Source organism: Patella vulgata, chromosome 3, assembly GCF_932274485.2.
Source record: "Patella vulgata chromosome 3, xgPatVulg1.2, whole genome shotgun sequence".
Lineage (NCBI taxonomy): Eukaryota > Metazoa > Mollusca > Gastropoda > Patellidae > Patella > Patella vulgata.
Window position 1 is genome coordinate 27516818 of NC_065881.2, and position 23992 is coordinate 27540809.

General features: G+C 35.4%; 1 protein-coding gene across 1 annotated transcript in view; it reads left to right on the forward strand.

The window, feature by feature from the left end:
- The first annotated feature begins 1829 nt into the window (after positions 1–1829).
- Positions 1830–23992, forward strand: part of LOC126816900 (leucine zipper putative tumor suppressor 2 homolog) — a 58606-nt gene continuing 36443 nt past the window's right edge. The window contains exon 1 of the mRNA XM_050543709.2: positions 1830–2060. The gene's annotated coding sequence lies outside the window, so the exon portion shown is untranslated. The remainder of the gene's footprint in view (positions 2061–23992) is intronic.

Here is a 23992-nt window from a genome sequence, read left to right on the forward strand (position 1 = left end):
GTGTGGTAAACTGATATTGTAACACTTTTTTAGAATTTTTGCTCTTGAGATTAATGATGGGCTTATATTATATTAATTAATATCTTTGGCAAGTTATTAGATTCACATATATGTAGTATTTGTACTTAAATCAAGTTAGCGAATGAGTGGCAGATGGTTACATAAAAAAGAGTTATAATTTGGTAAACATTAGATAATTGAAGGTCCAAAACCCAAAGCTACAAAACTATCATACTTGTGAGAAGTCGCTAGACAGCAGACAGCTTTTGGAAGGGAAAAGATGTCGCAGTTTATATCAGCAGACTCACCCAGCGAGCCTGGCTTGCTAGTGTTTGAGAATGACTTTAGTATTGTAATCTATACTATGATTGTACCATATGTAAGCAGCTATGAAATATAAAATGTAAAAACGAACAGTTGCATTGTTATAACTACTGAGAAGACAAGCGTCTTAAGAAAACAGATATTATTAATGTAATTATAATCTGCAAGTTTCATTGACATCGGTTGGTAGTTGCGGTCTGTAGCCGTGCCACATGAAATGTGGGGTAACCTGATATCTCGGAAACCGCTAGCCGGAAGTGGTCGAAATTTTGGCTACTCTGAGATATTATTAATGTAATTATAATCTGCAAGTTTCGTTGAAATCGGTTGATAATTGCGGTACGGAGACATGTGGCAAATAGTCTCCGGATTGTCTTACCACATGTGGCAAATAGCCTCAGCCTCTCCGTAGTGTAGGCCATCGAAAGTATAAAAAACGAAACGAAATATAGATCTGTATTTTGATCAGATTGAGATATTATTACTGTTATCATAACCTGTGAGTTTCATTGAAATTAGTTGATTATTGCGGACTGTAGACGTGCCACGTGATAACCCCCGCAAGGACACAGATCACCAAATATTCCTACACCGTCACCCCACGAAACAAGGGCCAAAGCTATTTTTAGTCTTCCTCTCCCTTTTCCTTTTCCCCCCTTTTGCATGGCAATTTTTGTTGACTTTTTGATGTAGAATCGAAGAAAAGGGTTTGAAAATACACTTTTTGCCAGGTTTTGGTGAATATTCATAATTTTGATGCAGAAGGACACAAGAGTTGAGAGGTTGGTTAGGTTGAAATGTAGGGCCGAATTGCATGGTTACTTGTCTCTACTTGCAGCTTGTGTATCTCAAGTTTTTCATGAAGAACCTCATACGTGCTTTTGGGCAAGAGGTTGCCACATGTTGCTCCATCTGTGGTAGAAAGCGTTCTACCCAACGAAAATTTTGGAAAAAGTTAGAGTCGGTCTAAGATACGAGAATTAACATTAAAGTCAACGGGGAAATCTTTAGTGATCGGTGGCCATATCTCGGAAACCGCGAGGCCGAAAGTTTGGCTACTCAGAGATATTATCAACATAGATATCTATCAGCCCCCCCCCCCCCCCCGAAAAAAAAAATTGCCGACCATAGCTCTAAAATACCTACTGTAGACTGTGATTCTCAATGTTATCATAACCTGTAAGTTTCATTAAAATCGGGTCACAATTGCGGTCTGCTGTAGTCGTAAGGCTATTTTGAAATTCTTGCTTACCACATGTGGGAAATACTTCAAATAGCCACTGCCTTTAATCACCGTAGAAGATATCACCCCCTCTTTTTTAATTATTGGGAGTTGGGGGGGGGGTGCAGTTTTAATTTTAACAATCAATTTTGAAATTGAGGGAAAATATATAACATAAACAAAAACGATGATAAATTATGTTTGAATTAGTGCGTATTTTATTAAAGTTACACAATTTATTCCTAAATTTTAATTAACCAATGACTGAAATATTCGACTGGAAATCCTAGTGGTAGCTAGGCCTACTTAGAGGTGCAGTTGGTGGATTTTTGCCTCGCCGTGTCATAGTGTTGAACTATAACCATCTCACATGGATTAACGAACGGATCGGGAAACAGCCCTATTTTTTTATTTTCGATATTGAATCTACACGTAAAATGCTAAGAAAATTGACAGTAATAGCTAGACAGCTAAAGGATATTAGCACATAAAACCAGGTGCTCAGATACAGCAGGTAAACATATTGGTTCTATTTCAGGACTGAGGAATGTATGACAACTCATCCCTAGACCACTGGGGCCTGTTTCACGAAATTTTAACTAATATAAAATCCAAATTTTAGTAATTTGATTGGATAATATTGGATTGATTTTAGTGCTTAGCCAATAAAAATTGAAGTATCTACTAAAATTTGGATTTTATCTTTAACTACATGTAAGTCGCTAATATTTGGGACCAAGAAATTAACAGAAATGGGTCACAACACATATAATAATGTAATATGAATGTAAATAAACTGATTTACATTCAATCATTTCCGTTTTTACTCTAATTTCTAATCAGTTATGTTCGGCGAAATACGCCAGAAGTCTCACAAGTGAAAGACAATTGTTAGCGTCTGGTTATTACAGTCTACACCGATGGTATTTATTGTGCATGCTCTCCAGAAAAGAATATTACGTAACAATTTGATCTGAATTGTGGAATATGTCTAGCCTCGTTCTTTGAGCCCCCTGTTCCAAATGGCACTGAAATGCATTATGGTAGCCTTTACGATTTGTGTAGGCCTACCAATGGTAAAATGTTTATTTTGTCTTGAATATTGGATATCAGAAGACCATCTTTTCTCTGTAAGATCCCAAAACCATCGTTGATTTGAATTGACAAATAATTCGTGTTTCCAACAATGAAGATTTTTGATGATATTGAGTTAGAGACTTAGCTACTTTAAAGTAGCTACTATCTGAACCATCGTAAATTTTAAACGGATTTCTTCGATTATGATCAAACTACTTAACTTTGGTTACGGTATTCTAAACTTACCTGGGTGTTTGAAATCAACTCCCGTTAAATAAAATCCATTGCACAATTTAATATCCCAACAAATAAAAAAGTTCTCTCTTGAAAAAAATGAATTCCCACAAACTTTCGACATGGAGAAATACCAAAATGGAAGCCGATTACGTCATTCTTCGGGAGAGATCATTTCGTATAAAGGGGTTACAAGATGTCACGGTTTGCGGTACTTTTACGACAATTCAAGTTGTTCCTTTATTTTGTTACTATCTTTTACATTCTAGTAAAATCTCTGCAAAGTTTATAGCTTTTTTTACCTTTTGAAATATTTTGTTTTAATCATATTTTGGATTAGAGTCGGGTGAAAGAATTTTCTTTTGAACACAAATACAACACAAAAACAATGACATTCGTTTTACGGGTCTTAAATTTTACCCATGAATATCTTTAATCTGATATATAACATGATAGATCTAACGTACGTGTACAGGGTATTAAAAAATTATGGGGCTAAATACATGTTCCTGAAGCAACGATTATGAGTTTTACAACATCAGATAAGATTTTTATGTAGTTAAAGCGAGATTAAGCCTTCTATTGAAGGTGGGGGCTATGGTGTGATTTAAGTATTATTTACAATAAATTAAAAAAAAAATAATTGATAAAGAATATATTTTCATGATGAACAAATATTGCACCATATCACAATACGATCAAAACTGTCTTCAGTTGATATTTTTCGTTGCCCAAACTCAAACGATCGAAATGAGGACGCTTTGTTTTGATTGCAACCATGTTGTCAAAATCGCTGTCATACCCCGCAACAGATTCAATGGTTTCGTCCAACACGGGAGGGAGGAAAGCCATGTTGTCTTGAACTCAGTCAAAAATACAAGTAAATACGTCAATTTTTTCAAGAGAGAACTTTTTTATTCGTTGGGATATTAAAGTAGCTAAGTCTCTAACTCAATATTATCCAAAATCTTCGACATTAAAAACACAAATTATTTGTCAATTTAAATCAACATTGATGGTGTGATCTTACTGGGAAAAGTACATGTAGGGCTTCTGATATCCAATATTTAAGACAAAATAAACATTTTACCACTGGTACACGAATCATGTACCATAATGCGTTTCAACGCAATTTGTAATAAGGGACTCAAAAAACGAGGCTAGGTATATTTCACCAGTCATGTCAGACGGTGACGCTTTTTAGTGTCAAAATGCCCCTCAAAATGCAATTTCCAAGCAAGTTTGGAAGTCGTAACCAAGGGACATAGCTCGTGTAATACACAAGAAACATATAGTGTACGAAACATATAGAATTTTCAAAGCTGAATAGTCTTGTCACCAACCTTTTTAACTGCTGTATTTGATTGTGCCAATATAGGACATTTTTCCTCTGCGTGGACAATTATCGCTTTATGTAACGTGGTATCCAGACCAATTAAAATTATTTATCCACCATATAATGGACCTCAGGGTTTTGCGCACAAGCATTTAAATTGCACTTTTCGGCCAACTTGTCAGGTAGAAGATGTCCTCGAACTAACTATATTGTGGTGTAGGATGAGTTGTGTACCGAATAAAAATGAATGGTATTCTGTTAACCATTTTGTAGCTGTGGCGTGTGCAGCTGCCATTACAGCCCCTTTGAAAAGGCACAACACTTTTGAACCAGAAGAATGGTTACAACCTCCTAAATGTGCGAAAACTTCATCCCCATAAAGGACGAGAACCGTCAAAAAGTTGCAGAAATATTAAGAACTAGAACTGCGACGCAGTAATGACGGGTTTCACTGGTGCCACGTTACCCTTGAACTTATGTCACTTCCGGTGCCTCGTTACCCTTGAACTTATGTCACATTCGGTACCAATGAAACCGTTAAACAGATTTTTTCAACGTTAGCATTGCACACGTGTTATGAAATGGACGCAGAATCAACCAAATCCAGCAATATCAAATCCATTTATACATTTTTTACCATGCGTTAGATATGTCAAAAATGTGATCCTGACAAAATTTATTACTAACTTACCACTAAGTTAACTGACTATCTAATGGGAACTTAAAATGTGAAAAAAAGTCTTAAAAACTGATCCTGACAAAATTGGTTATTTCTCGACAAAGAAAGATGGTAGAAGCAATTTTTGGACATCTATATGATCGTATTGATCCAATCTATATCTCCATTGGAATCAAATGTCATAATCTTAAACGAATAATAAATATAACTCACTTCAAAAAATATTTGTTTTGAAGGTTAAAAATAAAGTTTTTGCCAAAACGACATTACTTCCGGTGATAATGAAAATGTTTAATTAGTTCCATGAAATCATAAATGGCATCAGGCATCAAATGGTGAAAATTTTATGTAAATCGAATAATAATTGCCACTTTTATAGACCAAAAACCTTAAAAAGTGACTTGTAGAAAACTGTCAATTCCTCTGCAACCATACAAGTTAGGAACCATTTTGTGGTATCTGTATGATCGTATTGATTCTTTCTATTTGTTGATTGCAATCAATTATCATAAATTTAAAAACATTACAAATCAGACTCCTCTGAAAAAAATATCTGTTTTGAAGGCTATAAATACAGTTTTTGCCCATATGACGCCATTTCAGGTGACACTGAAAATGTAAAATTGCATTAGGCATCATGTGGTGAAAAAAAAAAGAAAATCAGTTATAATTAACTCTTTTACAGGCAAAATAATGTGAAAAGTGACCCATGCAAAATTGCCTATTTCTCGGCAACTGCTAATATTACAAACTAATTTTGACATAAATTGTCATCTTATGGATTAATGCTACAGGTTCGTGAAAGTTGTCAAGAAATATTGTAAAAAATGAAAAATCTGAATGCATTGTAAATAGCTCATTTTTACACCTTTTTTCAGCTTTAAATCAAAATGATGCAAATGCAAAACCGAAATAAAAAAACCAAAACAAAGCAAGACATAATATTTTGCGTCTTTAGTATGAGCATTCATCTTGATCTATTAGATTTGTAAACATTAATATTTGCTTTTTAAAAGACCTTTCGACACGTCAAAATTGAAGTTTTGGGCAAAATTACGTCACTTCTGGTGCCGTCAGAAACTTTTATATGTAGAAGTAAGTTGAGAATTTGCACCAAGTGGGCTTTTCTTTTACACAAATAAGGCAATAAATAATTAACCCAGAACCCATACACTGATATTAAAATGCGAAAAATCTTAAAAAGTGATCCTGACAAAATTGGTTATTTCTCGGCAAGGGAAGGTGTTAGAAACTATTTTGTGATATCAATATGATCGTATTGATTGATCGCTTACTTCAAACAATTACTTGTTTTAGAGGCTAAAAATACAGTTTTTGACAAACTGACGGTACTTCCGGTGATAATGAAAATAGTAAATTCCTTGTATGAAACCGTAAATGGCGTTAGGTATGACACAGTGAAATTTTTATGAAAATTGAATAATAATTGCCACTTTTATGGACCAAAAACTTTGAAAAGTGACCTGCTGAAAATCGCCTATTTCTCCACAACTGAACAATTTAGAAAACATGTTGTGATATCTATATGATCGTATGGGTTCATTCTATTAGTTGATTGGAATCAAATATCATAATTTTGAAAACATTACAAACCAGTCTTGTTTGAATAAAATATCTGTTTTGAAGGCTATAAATACATTTTTGCCCAAATGGCGCCATTTCCGGTGACATTGAAAATGTTAAATTGGTTTGAACTAGTCAAAATTGACATTACGCATCAAATGGTGTCATTTTTATGAAAATCCAATAATAATTGGCTCTTTTACAGGCAAAATAGCGTAAAAAGTGACTCATGCAAAATTGACCATTTCTCGGCAAATACTCATATTACAAACTAATTTTGACATAGATTCTCTTCGTATGGATTAATGCTACAAGTTTATGATAGTTGCGAAGAAATATTTTGAAATATGAAAAGCCTGAATGGGTTGTAAATAGCTCATTTTTACACCTTTTTTCACCTTTAAATCGAAATGGCGCAAATACAAAACCAAAATTTAAAAAAGTGAGTCCGACATTTTGTGCGCCTTTTGTAGGGGCATTTATCTTGATCTATCAGATTTGCAAAAATTAACATTTGCTAGTGAAAAGACGTTCCGACTCGACAAAATTGGAGTTTTTAGAAAAATTGCGTCACATCCGGTACCGATAGAAAACTTTACCGGTAATAAAAAAATTGAGAATTTGCACCATGGAGCATATGAACTTTGTTTTATAAAAATCGGGCAATAAATAATTAACCTAAAACCGATAAACTGAATTAGCCAATAGCGGCCAAAAAAAATTATCGAGACAAAAAATGTTCACATTTTTTATCAAATCAGGCGACGCCTTAACCCTGGGTAAAATGCCGTAAAAAATTATTCATTAATAAAAAAGTTTTTTGTCAAAATTTGGCACCTAATATTTCTGAAGATTCGTCGAAAATCAAAAATCTAAACTACCGTAGCTATGTGCCCTGTCTCAGGCTATGTCAAAATGTATCCAATGTTAAAATCCGACCATTATTGTTAATATTACTGCAATATTTCAAAAAACGACAACTTTGGCGTTTCGGACATTTCGCATAGTCGCAGAACGTTTGAAATAGCTGTAATCTCTAAGTCACACCCACTTTCCCAGTAAAACCAAAGACATCGAATTGATCCGACAAGTAGTTTCTGAGATATGCTCAAGTGGAAAAAAAAAAATAATAATAATAAGAACTAGAACTGCGATGCAGTAATGACGGGTTTCACCGGTGCCACGTTACCCTAAACATATTATGTCACTTCCGGTACCAATGAAACCATTAAACAGGTTTCCACCTCATCATTGCACACATCAAATAAAATGGACGCCGAATCAACCAAATCCAGCAATATCAATTCATTTTATATATTTGTTACATGTAAGTGTACAGTACTTCCGGTGATAATGAAAATATTCAATTAGTTTTATGAAATCAGAAATGGCATAAGGCATCACATGGTGAAAATTTTATGTAAATCGAATAATAATTGCCACTTTTATAGACCAAAAACCTTAAAAAGTGACTTGTAGAAAACTGTCAATTCCTCTGCAACCATACAAGTTAGAAACCATTTTCTGGAATCTGTATGATCGTATGGGTTTATTCTATTTGTTGATTGGAATCAAATATCATAATTTTAAAAACATAACAACTCAGACTCATTTGAATAAAATATCTGTTTTGAAAGCTAAAAATACAGTTTTTGCCAAAATGACGTTACTTCCGGTGATAATGAAAATCTTAAATTACTTGTATGAAATCGTAAATGGCATTAGGTATCACATAGTGAAAATTTCATGAAAATCGAATAATAATTGACACTTTTATGGACAAAAAACCTTGAAAAGTGACCTGTTGAAAATTACCTATTTCTCTACAACTGAACAAGTTAGAAACCATTTTGTGATACCTATATGATCGTATGGGTTCATTCTATTAGTTGATTAGAATCAAATATCAAAATATTAAACAAACAACAAATACGACTCATTTCAACAAATTATTTGTTTCTAAGGCTATAAATACAGTTTTTACCCAAATTTCGTCATTTCCGGTGACATGGAAAATGTTAAATTGAGTTGAACTAGTCACAATTGACATTATGCATCAAATGGTGTCACTTTTATGAAAATCCAATAATAATTGACTCTTTTACAGACACGATAGCGTAAAAAGTGACTCATGCAAAATTGACCATTTCTCGGCAACTGCTCATATTACAAACTAATTTTGAGATAGATTCTCTTCGTATGGATTAATGCTGCAAGTTTATGAAAGTTGCGAAGAAATATTTTAAAATATGAAAAGCCTGAATGGGTTGTAAATAGCTCCTTTTTTCACCTTTAAATCAAAATGACCCGAAAACGAAATCGAAATTAAAAAAAAATGAGCCCGATGTTTTCTGCGCCTTTACAGGGCACACACTTTCAGTCACACCAGATTTGAAAAAAATAATATTTGCTTTCAAAAAGTGGTACCGAACTGTCAAAATTGTAGTTTTTGCTAAATTTACGTCACTTCCGTTGCCGAAAGGTAACTTTACCGGTAACAAAAAAAATGACATTTTGGATTACGGAGCATATGAACTTTGTTTTATACAAATCGAGCAATAAATAATTAATCCAGGACTGAAAAACTGAATTAGCCAATGGGGGTCAAGGAAATTTACGATGACAAAAAATGGTGCCATTTTTGGTCAAATCAGATGACTCTTTAACCCTGGGTAAAATACCACATTAAAATATTCATGAATAAAAAAGTTTTTTGTAAAAATTTAAATTTTCAAAATTTGGCGCCTAATATCTCCGACGATTCGTGGAAAATCAAAAATCTAAAGAACCGTGGCTATGTGCCTTGTCTCTGGCTATGTCAAAATGTATCCAATGTTAAAATCCGACGATTATTGTTAATATTACGGCAATATTTCAAAAATCGACAAATTCGACGATTTCGGACATTTCGCATTATCGCAGAACGTTCGAAATAGCTTTAATCTCTAAGTCACACCCACTTTTCCAGTAAAACCGAAGACATCGAATCAATCCGACAAGTAGTTTCTGAGATACAATCAAATTGGAAAAAAAATAATAAGAATAATAATAAGAATAATTTTAACAAAAACAATAGTGTTTCACACAAGCTACGCAGTGTGAAACCCTAATAAATGCTTAAATAATTTGAACTAGCTCAGGGAATAGCCCAGATGGAAGAAATAAAACTTGGCATCTACAATATAAAAGCTTACAATAGATATATGAATTCAAATTAAAAGCTGTCAAATTCCATTCTTGTATAGAAAATTGGGTTTTGTCTGCAATTGCGAATGAACCATTGGGTCATAATGGCCAAAAACAACATTTGTTATATTATGTATCAAATGATATTTATTGTCCCTCGCCTTTCGGAGAAAGCAAGGGGACTATTAAAATGGGTTTATCTGTCTGTCCATCTGTCTGTCCATCACACTTTTTGGGACACAATAACTCTCCTTCTAATTGACCTACATGTAGAATGTTCAAACTTGGTGTAGGTGTTTATTAGGTCAATGCCTTAATGGAGTGTGAAGATGAGCATTTTCTGCCTAGTGCAAGTAGAGATAAGCAATATGATTGGTTGATGCTTTGGAACACGATAACTTTAGTTCCAATTAAGTGAGGGTGATGAAACTTGGTGTATCTATAGTTTCATTACATCAATACCTTGACTAAGTTCGATGATGAGAATTGTCTGCTTAGGCTAAGGAGCAATAAGCATTTTGATTGGTCAAGACTTTCGAACATAACAACTCTGCTTCTAATTGCGGTAGAATGTTTAAACTTGATGTAGATGTTCGTCTTGACTAAGTTCAATGATTAACATATCGAGCTAAAGCTAAGCAGAGATAAGCAATTTCCTTGGTCGATGCTTTGGGACAAGATAACTTTGATTCTAATAATTCTATCTGATAGAGAGTGATGAAACTTAGTGTATAGTTGATAATCAGTTTGATTGCTCGATACTTTTGAAAAAAATAGATGTGCGATTAATTATAATATGTGTCATCTATTTATTTGGGGATTTTGGCGGGGGACATCAACCTCACTGTTGGCTTGTTAATATTTATTAAATATATAGCATAGTATAAATTCCAACATTTCGTAATACCGGTAGATAATATTTACATATACATTTATTTAATACATAAATTTAGTTAGACATTCATACTTAATACACTGTATAACATACATACAGTAAACTTTGCATAAGTCGGATCTAAGTAGACTGACCAATTTTATCTGAGTTAAGCGAATTCCGAGTTAGCCAATCTTGGCTCAATTAGAAATGAATTGCAAGAGCCAGATAATAATTGATTCAAAGCCACATTTCAAGCTTTTGTTCTTATGTGTGACTAGATTACTTCCGTTTTGGTGTGAGTAGATAACTTCAGTTTTGTCGCCATCTTTGAAAAATGTCGTAGATTTTCCCGGAAAGTGTCTTCTGAGACAGCGAGTTTCGAATTTTCCCGGAAAATTCTATTATTGCGTCGCATCAAATAGGCTGAATTGAGTAAAAATGATAAGAGGAAAGTATTTTGGGGCTCTGTGCATACCTAATCGCATTTTAGACCATCGGGACAAAACTGATAGTGAAATTCTGAACATACTGCCGATCCAATTTGGCGAAGGAACAAGCCGGAATTAGATCAAATGAACCAAACATTTTGATTCGAGTTGAGCAAATATCCGACTTACGTGCAGAAATTTAATAAGAAAAACGTGCACGATCAAAGGGTCCAAACGGTTTTTATTCGAGTTGAGCAAAGATCCAACTTATACGAATCCGTCTTATGCGAGGTTTACTGTAATTTACAAAGACGTCTATTTAATATGGGGCGGGGGGAATGGTTTAACGTGTACACATGTACATCATAAGGTCTGTCACTGAGTCAAGTGAGGTGGTTTCAATTCTCCGCTTGTACGTGGCAAGGAGTAGGGTCACTTGTTCAACCTTGTGGGTTTTCTCCTTCAGTTTCCTCCCTCAGCTAGGGACCTTTACGTGCAAGCGAATTATTTAAATGAAAAGAAACCATATGTTGGACCCCAAAATGACCTTTTTGTGGTTCATTCCCATATCGCCGACTCGCCGAGTTTTAGGGGGAAAATTTTGGTCGGCGGTAAGGGGTTGAGTGCAGGGCTGCCAACAACCAGTATCGCAGCGCAATTTGCGATACATATTTTGTCCGTTGCTAATCAAAAATTAAAATCTAACTTTTTTGATTCGCAGTTACTGCGAATCATTAATATGCCTGTCATTTTGGATATTGACACAAGAATAATCCACATTTTGAAGACTAGAAGGCTTACTCAACACTTTCAACCTGTATAAAATGTTGAATAAAATTTTATAAACAAAACTGAATTCTCCGTGTGACATTTTCTTCTCGAACTTCCCAGACACAATACTATATAACACAGGGACATAACTCTATGAATAGGGACTATTAAACCGGAAATAGGGAATCAAGTAGTACCACTCACATTGCAAGACATCAAGTAATTATATCATATTCATTTTGAAAGAAATAAATCCAGTGCATCTCCCACGTATTGTAAATAGATATAAACCAGAACTGCGATGCAGTAATGGCGGGTTTCACCTGTGCCACGTTACCCTAAACATGTCACTTCCGGTACCAATGAAACCATTAAACAGGTTTCCACATAAGCATTGCACACATCAAATAAAATGGACGCCGAATCAACCAAATCCAGCAATATCAATTCATTTGTTACATGTAAGTGTACAGTAGTTCCGGTGATAATGAAAATGTTCAATTAGTTTTATGAAATCAGAAATGGCATAAGGCATCACATGGTGAAAATTTTATGTAAATCAAATAATAATTGCCACTTTTATAGACCAAGAACCTTGAAAAGTGACTTCTAGAAAACCGTCCATTTCCCTGCAACTGTACAAGTTAGAAACCGTTTTCTGGTATCTGTATGATCGTATGGCTTCAATCTATTTGTTGATTGAAATCAAATATCATAATTTTAAAAACATTACAAATCGGACTCATTTGAATAAAATATCTGTTTTGAGGGCTAAAAATACAGTTTTTGCCAAAATGACGTTACTTCCGGTGATAGAAAAGGTATTAAATTACCTGTATAAAATCATAAATGGCATTAGGTATCACACACTGGAAATTTTATGAACATCGAATAATAATTGACACTTTTATGGACCAAAAACCTTGAAAAGTTACCTGTTGAAAATCGTCTATTTCTCCGCAACTGAACAAGTTAGAAACCATTTTGTGATATCTATATGATCGTATGGGTTCATTCTATTAGTTGATTGGAATCAAATATCAAAATTTTAAACAAATAACAAATACGACTCGTTTGATTAAATTACAGATTTGAAGGCTATAAATACATTTTTTGCCCAAATTACGTCATTTCCGGTGACATTGAAAATGTTAAATTGGTTTGACCTATTTAAAATTGACATTACGCATCAAATGGTGTCACTTTTATGAAAATCGAATAATAATTGACACTTTTACAGGCAAACTAGCGTAAAAAGGGACTCATGCAAAATTGCCCATTTCTCGGCAACTGCTTATATTACAAACTAATTTTCACATACATTCTCTTCGTATGGATTATTGCTACTAGTTTATGAAAGTTACGACAAAATATATTCAAATATGAAAAGCCTGAATGGGTTGTAAATAGCTCATTTTTTCACCCTTTTTCACCTTTAAATCGAAATTACCCGAAAACGAAATCGAAATTAAAAAAAGTGAGTCCGATGTTTTCTGCGCCTTTACAGGGCACACCCTTTCAGTTATACCAGATTTGAAAAAAATAATATTTGCTTTCAAAAAGTGGTACCGAACTCTCAAAATTGTAGTTTTTGCTAAATTTATACAAATAGAACAATAAATAATTAATCCAGGACTGAAAAACTGAATTAGCCAATGGGGGCCAAGGAAAAATACGGTGGCAAAAAATGTTGCCATTTTTGGTCAAATCAGATGACTCTTTAACCCTAAGTAAAATACCACATAAAAATATTCATTAATAAAAAAGTTTTTTGTAAAAATTTAAATTTTCAAAATTTGGCGCCTAATATCTCCTAAGATTCGTCGAAAATAAAAAAAAACAAAGAACTGTAGCTTTGTGCCTTGTCTCTGGCTATGTCAAAATGTATCAAATATTACAATCCGACAATTATTGATAACATTACGGCAAAATATCGAAAAACGACAACTTCGGTGATTTCGGACAGTTTGCATTGTCGCAGAACGTTGGAAATAGCTTTTAAATTTAAGTCAAACCCACTTTTCCAGTAAAACCGAAGACATCGAATCGATCCGACAAGTAGTTTCTGAGATATGCTCAAATGGAAAAATAATAATAATAATAATCCGAACAAAAACAATAGTGTTTCACACTGGCTACGCAGTGTGAAACCCTAATAATAATCTTAACAAAAACAATAGTGTTTCACACAAGCTACGCTGTGTGAAACCCTAATAAATAAATACATGTTAAAGGAGCTAAATCGCTAATACTTGGGACCTAGAAATTGACCCAAATGGGTCGCAACGCATATAATAATGTAATCTGATTGTATATAAACTGATTTACATTCAGTTGTTTCCGTTTTGACTCTAATTTCAAATCAGTTACATGTATGTCCAGCGAAATAAGGCATGTGTCTCAAGTCTCAACCCTATAGCAATTTCTAGCGTCTGGTTATTCAAGTCAATTCAGCAGGCTCTCCATTTGAATATGTCTAGCCTCGTTCTTTCTGGTCACTTGTTGCAAATGACGCTAAAACGCACTATGCTACGTGTACCAATGGTAAAATATTTATTTTGTCTTAAATATTGGATATCAGAAGCCTGCCTTTTCCTGATAAGATCACAATAATTCGCATTTTCAACGTGTAAGACTTTGGATGATATTGAGTTAGAGACTTAGCTACTTTAACGTATTGTAAAATGATAAATCAAAGTAAAAATTCCCATAAAATATTATTGTTTATATCGTGTGTGTCTAGTTAATCGAGGTGCGCCCGATTGAACAAAAATAGTAATACACGATAAAAAGCAGACGAAATTGTTTTCTAACGAAGATTTCTAACGTAACAAAAAAATTACAATTAAAATGAGTGGGGCTTCGGAAGTCACTGTCAAGAATTGGCTTCAGGCATAAGACCTAACTAAATGTCTATATCACATTCACAAACTGTCACAAGTACTTGTGGCAGTGCTAAAAAATCTAAGAATAGTCAGAATGGAATCTAATCATATGTAGTAAAATTGCCCAGTCTCCCTTATTAATAATGGACTGGGCTAGTTTTTATAATGGACTGGGCCAATGCATGTGCTTGGAGAAGTGATAAAAGGCCAGTTTCATAGGCACATGCTCTCACTTTCTATATCCTGTTTTGATAATAATTGGAATGGTGTAACCCAGCTGTGTTGGACAAGAATTGGTGTTGTGATTATAAGACAGAAATCAGAAGTTTACTAACTTAGCTTTATCAGACTATGAGACCAGTGGTTGATAAGTACCCTTATATATATAGTTGACCAGCTCTCCTGGGCTGTACAGGGAGTCACCCCTCGACCCATCTGCCTTCCCTGGCCATCGTAGGCTGATGGTGGGTGCGCCCCAGCTATAGGTATAGCATGATTTTACAACACATATTTCAATTTGTTATGAATTAAAGTAATATCTTGTTGAAACTGAAAAACTGCTAATCAATTTTTAAATTTGCTAATCAAATTTGGCAAAATTGGACTTTTTGATTAGCAGTGCTGCTAATCAACTGTGAAAAATAGACCCAAGCTGAAGGATAAAACTAATTAAGCAGATAATTTTGGGAGCATTTATTTTTTTAAAATTTATAACAACCTTTAACACATAACATAATACATATTTTAACTTTTTGCATGCATAAAGTGTCCAACATAGTCCAAAAATTCTAACAAAATCATTCTTCCTTATTCATATCTATGTTTCGAATCTTCAATCTTCCTGTTGATATTGGAGTATTTTTTTCTTTTTATGTTGTCGCTGGTCACTAGTTGAATACTGCAATAACTGAATTTCAGTCGTCTTTTGCTCTTCTTGCAAAAATGCCATTACTTCAAAAATTTTAGGACAAGCTTTTCCAATTGAAAGTAAAATGTTGGCGATGGTGGCTATATTATCTTCTGTCCATTCAACATTCCGTTTACCGTTTATTTCTTCTTGATAAAGTTGCGTAATCGGAGTTGTCGTAGACTCGACCTTTTCCTTTAAGAACTGCATCATTTCTGTAGTCTATAAAATAAGATTTATTTTTTAATAATAACGTATAAATAGTAGAATATAAAATTAGAAGCTTACAACAAAAATTACAAGAAATTGAGAATTGAAGTGCAATTCTAAAGATGCTTTTTATAACACAGTAACTTACTTGTATCAGAATGGGCTGGTGGGTGGTTGTGTTCGACGGCTATTCTGCTAACTATATCGTTAAAGGCTCAGTACCACTCTTGTTGTAACTGAATAATATGTCCCAATCTTTATTCTGGTCAACAAATTGTACTATTTTAGAATATTTCAATTAATTGATGATACAAATTTCATCTCAACACACCTTATTTAAAAATTTTGAAAAATTCAACATAATGGTTTGAAACGTCTAACGTAAACCCTTTCAAATGAAACCTCAATTTAAAAATATTTTCAAACCCTCTGGACAAGTAAAATTGGATGTAATGGATAATTTACACAACAGGTAGGACACTTAAACATCTAGTACTTGGATAAAGATATTATTTATTTTCTGGAGCTTTCAAGCCAGCAAGAGTGTTACATGTATTGTCCCTTTAATGGTAGATGCTGTAGTCCTACATCCCTTGCATTTTTCCCAGCACTGCCATGTCACTAAGTCGTTGTTCTTTCTCTTATTTAGTCTATACTTATTTAGTCTACCTTTTGCTGTAGGAATAAACTTAGATTGTAACTGTGCATTAGTCATCGTAGAAAGAAATGAATATGAAATGTCTTGGAATGATTTATGTATTCAACTTATTATGAGAAATAATCACAATGAACAGAATTCCGATCATCTGCCAGCTTCATGTTGAACTGTAGTCTGTAAGGGTTATCGACTGAGACAGAGGGATTCAAGTTAGATGAACACCCGAGCTTGTGCAAGGTTGTACACTGAGAACGCGTCAGCTCGGGTGTTCATCTAACTTGACCCCGAGGGTCGAAGGTCGGTAACTGACTTACACACTGGATTCTTTGTGTAAGAAGTAGAATGAGTCAATGAAAATGGGCGGATATGAGAGAGACGCAAGTTTATCACAGGCCCTTTATCACACAAAATAATTTTACCGATTCGTCTATAACAGGTATCAATACATTATTTTGCACGTCATAATATATTGTTGTTAACCTGAATATGTGTATACCTGTTTATTTACGATGCATACAAATCAGATCATTCCAATGCCACTTTTTATTAAGAAGTGTGGATTGATATATGGATAAATGTATTTTAAGCCTATTTGCTGATTTCCATTTTTCGACACTTTTTTATACGCCAATATGTCGTATATTGTCGTCGCTCCCGTCAGTTATGGTCATGAGACGAAGAATTCTGTTGATTTTCAAGGATTTCCGATAATGCCTTCCAGATTCATGGCCCTTGATATTTAATGTTTTTAGTACTCAACATCAGTATAGGGCAGGATTAGAAGCCAGACAATTATGACAATTACTCAAACATACATTATGCAAGAGCTAAATCTGCCTATTTCAGGTCTTTCTTTAGGCCTGAAATGTTATCTAAATTAATTATTAGACATTAATTAACCTATCCAGGCCATAATCAACTCTAGATGGCAGCGCTAGCCTGCGATCTTTAGTGGATTGTAAGCCGATTTACTGCATAACTTTCCTTCTCGATTAAACGATTAAATGGATAATTGAGACTATGCTGTTTATCGTACTGACTTTAGTAATGATGACCGAGGCTTATGGGAATTTCAGTCGCTTAGTTCTCGGTTCATAGTGGATCAATTTGAATGAAATTTTCACCAAATTGCCTTTACATTATCTAGTTTTTAACTATTATAGTGAGAACTGCCAACTCATTACCGAATCTCCCATAATGTATCTTTAATGGGTTTGTTATTCGTAATTATATTTTAGTGTGTTGTAAATGTTTTCCTTACCGACAAGGGGGGTTCAATGGCCGAATGGTTAGCGCGTGCGCATTGTATTTTAAGGTCTGTCGTTGAGTCAACTGGCGTGGTTTCGATTCCCCGGTTGTGCGTGACAAGGTGTAGGGTAGCCTATGCAACCTCGTGGGTTTTCTCCTTGTCCTCCGGTTTCCTCCCACTGCTAAGGACCCCTACGCGCAAGCGAATTTTTGAAATAAAATTAAACCATGTGAGTCCCAAAATGACCTAGTTTGTGTCAAGTGGATGTTAAACCCCATGTCTCTCTCCTTACCGGCAAAGGAAATAAAAATGCGACACCCCTTGTTGACTACACGGACGACTTAGCTGCTGTGGGCGTATGTTTCGTTGCCTGGCAATCTATCTTTAAAATCCACAACAGGCCAATGAATAATGTAATATTAATTTGGTGTGAATGGGAATGGGATATGCTGCATTGAATGGAATACGTTTTACATTCACAAATTGTCAGCCACAGAACAAACTAACCATGTGCGATGATGTAGGAAAGTTATTTTACAAGATTACAATTATCTAAAACATGACCAAATAGAAATTTATCCCAGTTCGCTAGGTTTTGTGTATTTGTTCCTTATACTATTGGATGCGTTTTCTAGCTAATGATACTATTTCACAATCTAAATTGAAAAAATATTTATTTATTGTTTTAACTACATGTATTTATCTTTTTTAACACTGTGTTTCTTGTTATTTATAATACAGTGCACGCACAATCACCGGGTTAGTATGTTGGGGTGTTCATTTATATGAACACCTACCTTTCTCTGTGTCCTCCGGTTTCCTCCCACTGCTAAGGACCCGAAATGACCTAGTTTGTGTCTAGTGGATGTTAAACTCCATTTCTCTCTCCTTACCGGCAAAGGAAATAAAAATGTGACACCCCTTGTTGACTACACGGACGACTTAGCTGCTGTGGACGTATGTTTCGTTGCCTGGTAATCTATCTTTAAAACCACAACAGGCCAATGAATAATGTATTATCACTGCTAGAGACCCCTACGCGCAAGCGAATTATTGAAATAAAATTAAAAACCATATGTTAGTCCCGAAATGACCTAGTTTGTGTCGAGTGGACGTTAAACCTCATTTCTATCTCTCTCTCTCGTTATTTCTAATACAGTGCACGCACGAAAATGCATGGTCTGTTTTCACAATCACCGGGTTAGTATGTTGGGGTGTTCATTTATATGAACACCTACCTTCAAATGATCACTTGTGCACGTGCTAAAACAACACATTACAGGTTGATCAGTAACTTGAACAACCGAGTCGGAACAAAGGGTCCAGTGTGTAAATTATTTTATTAATTAATGAGTTCAATTCTGACAAAATTCAAGTTCATGTAATTTAAGTGAACTATATTCATTTTATTAATTAGTGAGTGAGTTGAATTCTGATAAAAATCAATTTAAGTGAACTATATTAATAATGACTGGTCCCTGCCTCATTAATGCTTTTAATCTGTTTTTAACCCATCAAAGAGTGCCGCGGTCGACTTTCCAAATTCTGTTGAGTCGACAATATGGGAATACCCCCTTTGTGTCGAGTGGACATTAATGTTCAGCTCACATGTTACTTAATCAGATTAGAGGGATGTGAAGTACTTAATTAGGGATTATCCAAACGGTGGATTAATTAGTATTCCCCTCTTTCTGAATTGACTTGGATGTTTATATTCAATTCTTTCATTCACAAATTTTTCTAGACTTATGGTCTGTATACATTATGCACCTTTATTACATTTATTACTAGTTGGAATAGAAGTGGTCATATCTTGTTGATACAGAAATTATCAAATTATGTGTGAATTGTTATTGTTAATTGTAGAATGATTAATATACTAAGTCAGTTGTTATTTTTATCAAAGGTAAATAATGTTTGGTAAAATATATGCTGCCTTCTCAATCTCTAGTTTTGCTTGCTTTCTCACATCTTTTAATTCTAACTGCTTTTGTTTGTCCTTAAAACATCTATAACACATTGGGTGAAATCCAAAACCACTGTCAACTGTATCTAAATAAAGTCTTTACTTAGAGTCTTATTGATTTATTGATCATCTTAAAGGATGGAATACTTTTCCATAATGACAACATTACAAAATACGTTCAATTACATAAATCACACAAATTCAAAGTTATTCAAGAATCAGTCAATGTATCAAATTACAAGAATTCTCTCCTCCCCCCAAGCTTTAAGGTTTGTGAGTCCTGTTGTAAAATAATTTAACTAAATTTAAATGTGGAAAATGGAAAAGGATGTCCACAAAGATCTGAAAGTAGACATGACATAAATAGTACATAGTTACATGTATCTCCCTTACTAAGGGCAAGTTTTTGAGGTTACGTGAAAAACTGATTACTAAAAATTATTTCCAATTACAAGAAATAACACAATGTCACTAAAATGTCTTCCAAATAGTTCTGATTAGAACAAGTGTTAGTCTCTAAATGTTTCTTTGACACAAGCTTGAAATAGTCAGTACATCATATCAGTATACAGTGGACTCTGTCACATCCGACATCGTGCGGGATCGTTCGGAATACCGAGTTTTCTCCAAAACCGGAAGTATTTTTATACTGTAGCTTCGAATCACCAGAATGCTATTCCCTTTATAAATGATAAACTTTTCTGTACTTTCAAAATTTTATTATATTAAATAATTAACAATAACAATGCATGCGTACAATATATTAATAAATCATTTACATGTAATATCAATGCATGCGTACAATATATTTTTAAATATCAATGCATGTAATCGTTTAAAGTAGTTTGCTTAGTTAAGATTACCGGAAGCATATCGTAAGGCGGAGTCCTGGGCAACATCTTCTAACAAATGAATTGTTGCGATCATCTTTTCGTCCTTAATCTGTGCGAAGTGTTTAATGTCGTCGAGCATGCGTAGGAATTTTGAATAGGTCAAGTCTGTCGTTAATGTATATACTTCATCGTCCTCGTCTTCAGTCAATTGTCATTTATAATCTGTTGTTCTATGTCCAGTTTTTCAAGCCAATCAAAGTAAACGGCACCTGTCATCCAAGCTTTGCGATTGGCCGACCAATTGACTGGCAGGTAGATCTTGTCCACTCCCTTAAAACAACTCGGGCTCACTGCTTTACCGATCAAAGTAATCAACACAGTTTTAATCTCACCGATAATTGATTGGTGATTACTTGTTAATCTTTTCTGGCTTCACACCCATTGGGTTTTAATCTCACCGATAATTGGATGCTTCACACCTACCGTTTGCAGTATGGATTATACGGTGTCGATTCAATGGAAATTATGTGACGGGACGGCTGATTGATTTCGGAATCCGGAACATACAGAATTCGGATTTACCAGCGATTTTTTGACTGAAGTAATAAGGAAATAATTCGGGACATGAAAATCATACCGGATGTCACAGCAATCCGAAGTGATCAGAGATCGGATGTGACAGAGTCCACTGTATTAATAATCAACGCAGCGATTTTAACCATCGGTAAAATTAGACTTGCGACCAGGACGCCTAGGTGGTAACAGTTCTTTTTCTCCTGCGGTGTTGTGGGGTTGTATCGGTCTCAACTGCTGGATCCAGGGTTTGTTGTGGTGGAGGCAAATCAGGTTCCATTGTTGCATCAGGGATGGTAAACTCCATAGGATTAGGTGCTGGTAACAACTTTGGATGTTGTATATGTTCATGGGTTAGAGATGTTGATTTGGGACACTTTAACTCAACTGCTTTCACGGGAAGATCAGGTGGCTTACTGAGAAATAGAGTGAACTTTCTCAAGTACTGTCTGTTACGTAGGGTAACCCTACCCGTTCCATCAACTCTCACCACATATTGGTGAAATTGCAGCACCTCAATCACAACACCTGTGCGCTCCCATCGCCTGGGCTGGTTTCCAACAAGATTTTGAATAAATACGTGGTCTCCAATCTGCAGTGGGGGTAATTTACGAGTCTCATGTGGTTGATAACGGACCATCAATATCGGAATTGGATCACGAATAGGTCGGCCAAACAGGATCAGCGCTGGTGAAGCCTTCGTTTCTGGATCAATAGAATTTCTGTAGACAAGTAATGCTCGCTGAAATTTGTCACTGTCTAAAAAGCCTGTCAGCAATGTGTTATCTACGAGCATATGTTAACAGTTTTCACAGCGAGTTCAGCCATAGAGTTGGCATGTGGGTTCGCGACTGAGCAAAGCCTGTGTCTGGCGCCCCAGTTCCGTAGAAACTCTTGTGTCTTACCAGCCGTGAACTGTGGACCACCATCTGTCGTCAACTCCTCAGGAATGCTGAAGGTAACAAATTTCTCTCGAAGATATTTAACTAGTCCCGCTGCACCAGACTCAGATTTGTAAACCATCGGCCAGTTAGAGTATCTGTCCACGATCACAACATAGTCTGTGTTGTTGTAAGTGAAATAGTCAGCACAGATTTGTTGAAACGGGAACTGTTCCTGGCGGAAATAATCGATAATTGCCGATAATCATCGGTAAGTGTTTTGAAAATCGATTATCGATACAGTTTTAAAATATCGATTATCGCGCAATTAGGTACTTCACTTGCAAGAAGAAGTCCATAAAAATAATCCTTATCACTGTATTCTTTGCAACGCGTGCTTGGGCCTAGAACTGTAATTAAACAGAATAGTCATAATAAAACACACACGTTTGTTGGGGGTTTTTTCACGCGAGACGCAACCGGTGAGAAATGTTGGACGCTTATGTCATGATGAGAGCCAATGGTTTCACGTAACATCCAGTTGTGTCCCTTATTTTAACTCTTCAGTTCTTTCGTCTTCTCTGTTTCTAAGTCAAACACATACTTTCCCTTTATAAATTTTTTAAATTTATTAAGAAATTTGCGAAGAAATGTCTGAAGAGGAGATTTGTAATTTCCCCAGTGCGAAGAAATCACTGCAAGAAATAAACTGTTACGGCGAACTGAAGAATTCGTTTGATGTGATCAAAGGGAAATAACTACATTTTACTCAGTATTATTCAGGTCATAAGCGACAAAGATATGGCGAGCAGTGGCGAATTCTACCTTCCAAACGAAGTTGATCGAGTTTCTTTCTACACTTTGGTTTTGCTATGGAATGCTAATATTTTATTGTCAAATGTCAAATTAACGGAAAAAAAAATTCTACATGTATACAGAATGATATCACAGCATAAACTCGCATATAATTCGTGTACAAATTATGATTGTTTTCAAACCAATTCAACAATTGTTAGTCAAAATAATTTGCCGATATTATCGATTATCGATCGGCAGATGGTCCGCGATAATCGATACTTGAAACAGGATCGATTGCCAGCCCTAACGGGAACTCAGGTGGCTCAATGTCCGATGGGGGCTGCATGGGGTTTGATTTGGCTATTTTGTGGCAGTGTAAACATTGATCTCTTACTCTGGCAATGTCAACAGTGATATCTGGCCAATATACCGAGTCCACAGCCCTTGCCTGCATTGCACTGACACTTTGGTGTGCAGCATGAAGTGTGTTAAGTACAGATTCCCGAAGTACAGCAGGAATTACGACACGATGACCCACAAGTACCACATCATCCACTACACACATACTGGGCGATAAACGATGGTAAGCTCTCAATTCAGGCGGCAAATCTCTGATATCCTCTGGAAATCTGTGTTCTATGAAATGAACAAGGTTACGAAGAGTCAGGTCAGACACTGTAGCTTCACGAACCATGTCCCATGTAACCACTGCACATACAGACTGTAGATTACTAGATGCTGCTGCCAATATGGATCCATCGCCAGCATCATCATTATCATCCATCTGCTGATACAACCTAGTGAGCACATCATGGAGAGAAATGGGCTCATCAGCAAGGGAGTGAAGTTCTGCTGGGTCTCCTGGGAGTTTGAGACGTTCTGGGTTACCTGCTGGATAGTGCAATGCAGCATCAGGACCAAGGTTTTTCTTGCCTGGCACATGGACAATAGTGAATCGATATCCAAGCGTCTTCTCCTTGAGGTTAAGTAAACGTCTATTAGCCTATTAGCAATCTCAGTGAGTGAGCGATCATTTAGGATCTGCAGGAGTGGCTTATGATCTGTGGCAATGATGAGGTCTTTGCATCCCAGTACATAGTAACGTGTTTGATGTAGAGCATACACGACAGCCAAAGCCTCGCCTTCAATGGCAGCATACCTACTCTCAGCAGGATGAGTAAATCTGCTCCCAACAAGACAAAGTTTCCAACCATCAGGAAAACATGCAGGGATTCTGGAAGCACATGTACAGTATTTCTGCATCATGAAGAATCCAATTCCATCAACTGACCAATCCATGGAGAGGCATGTCAA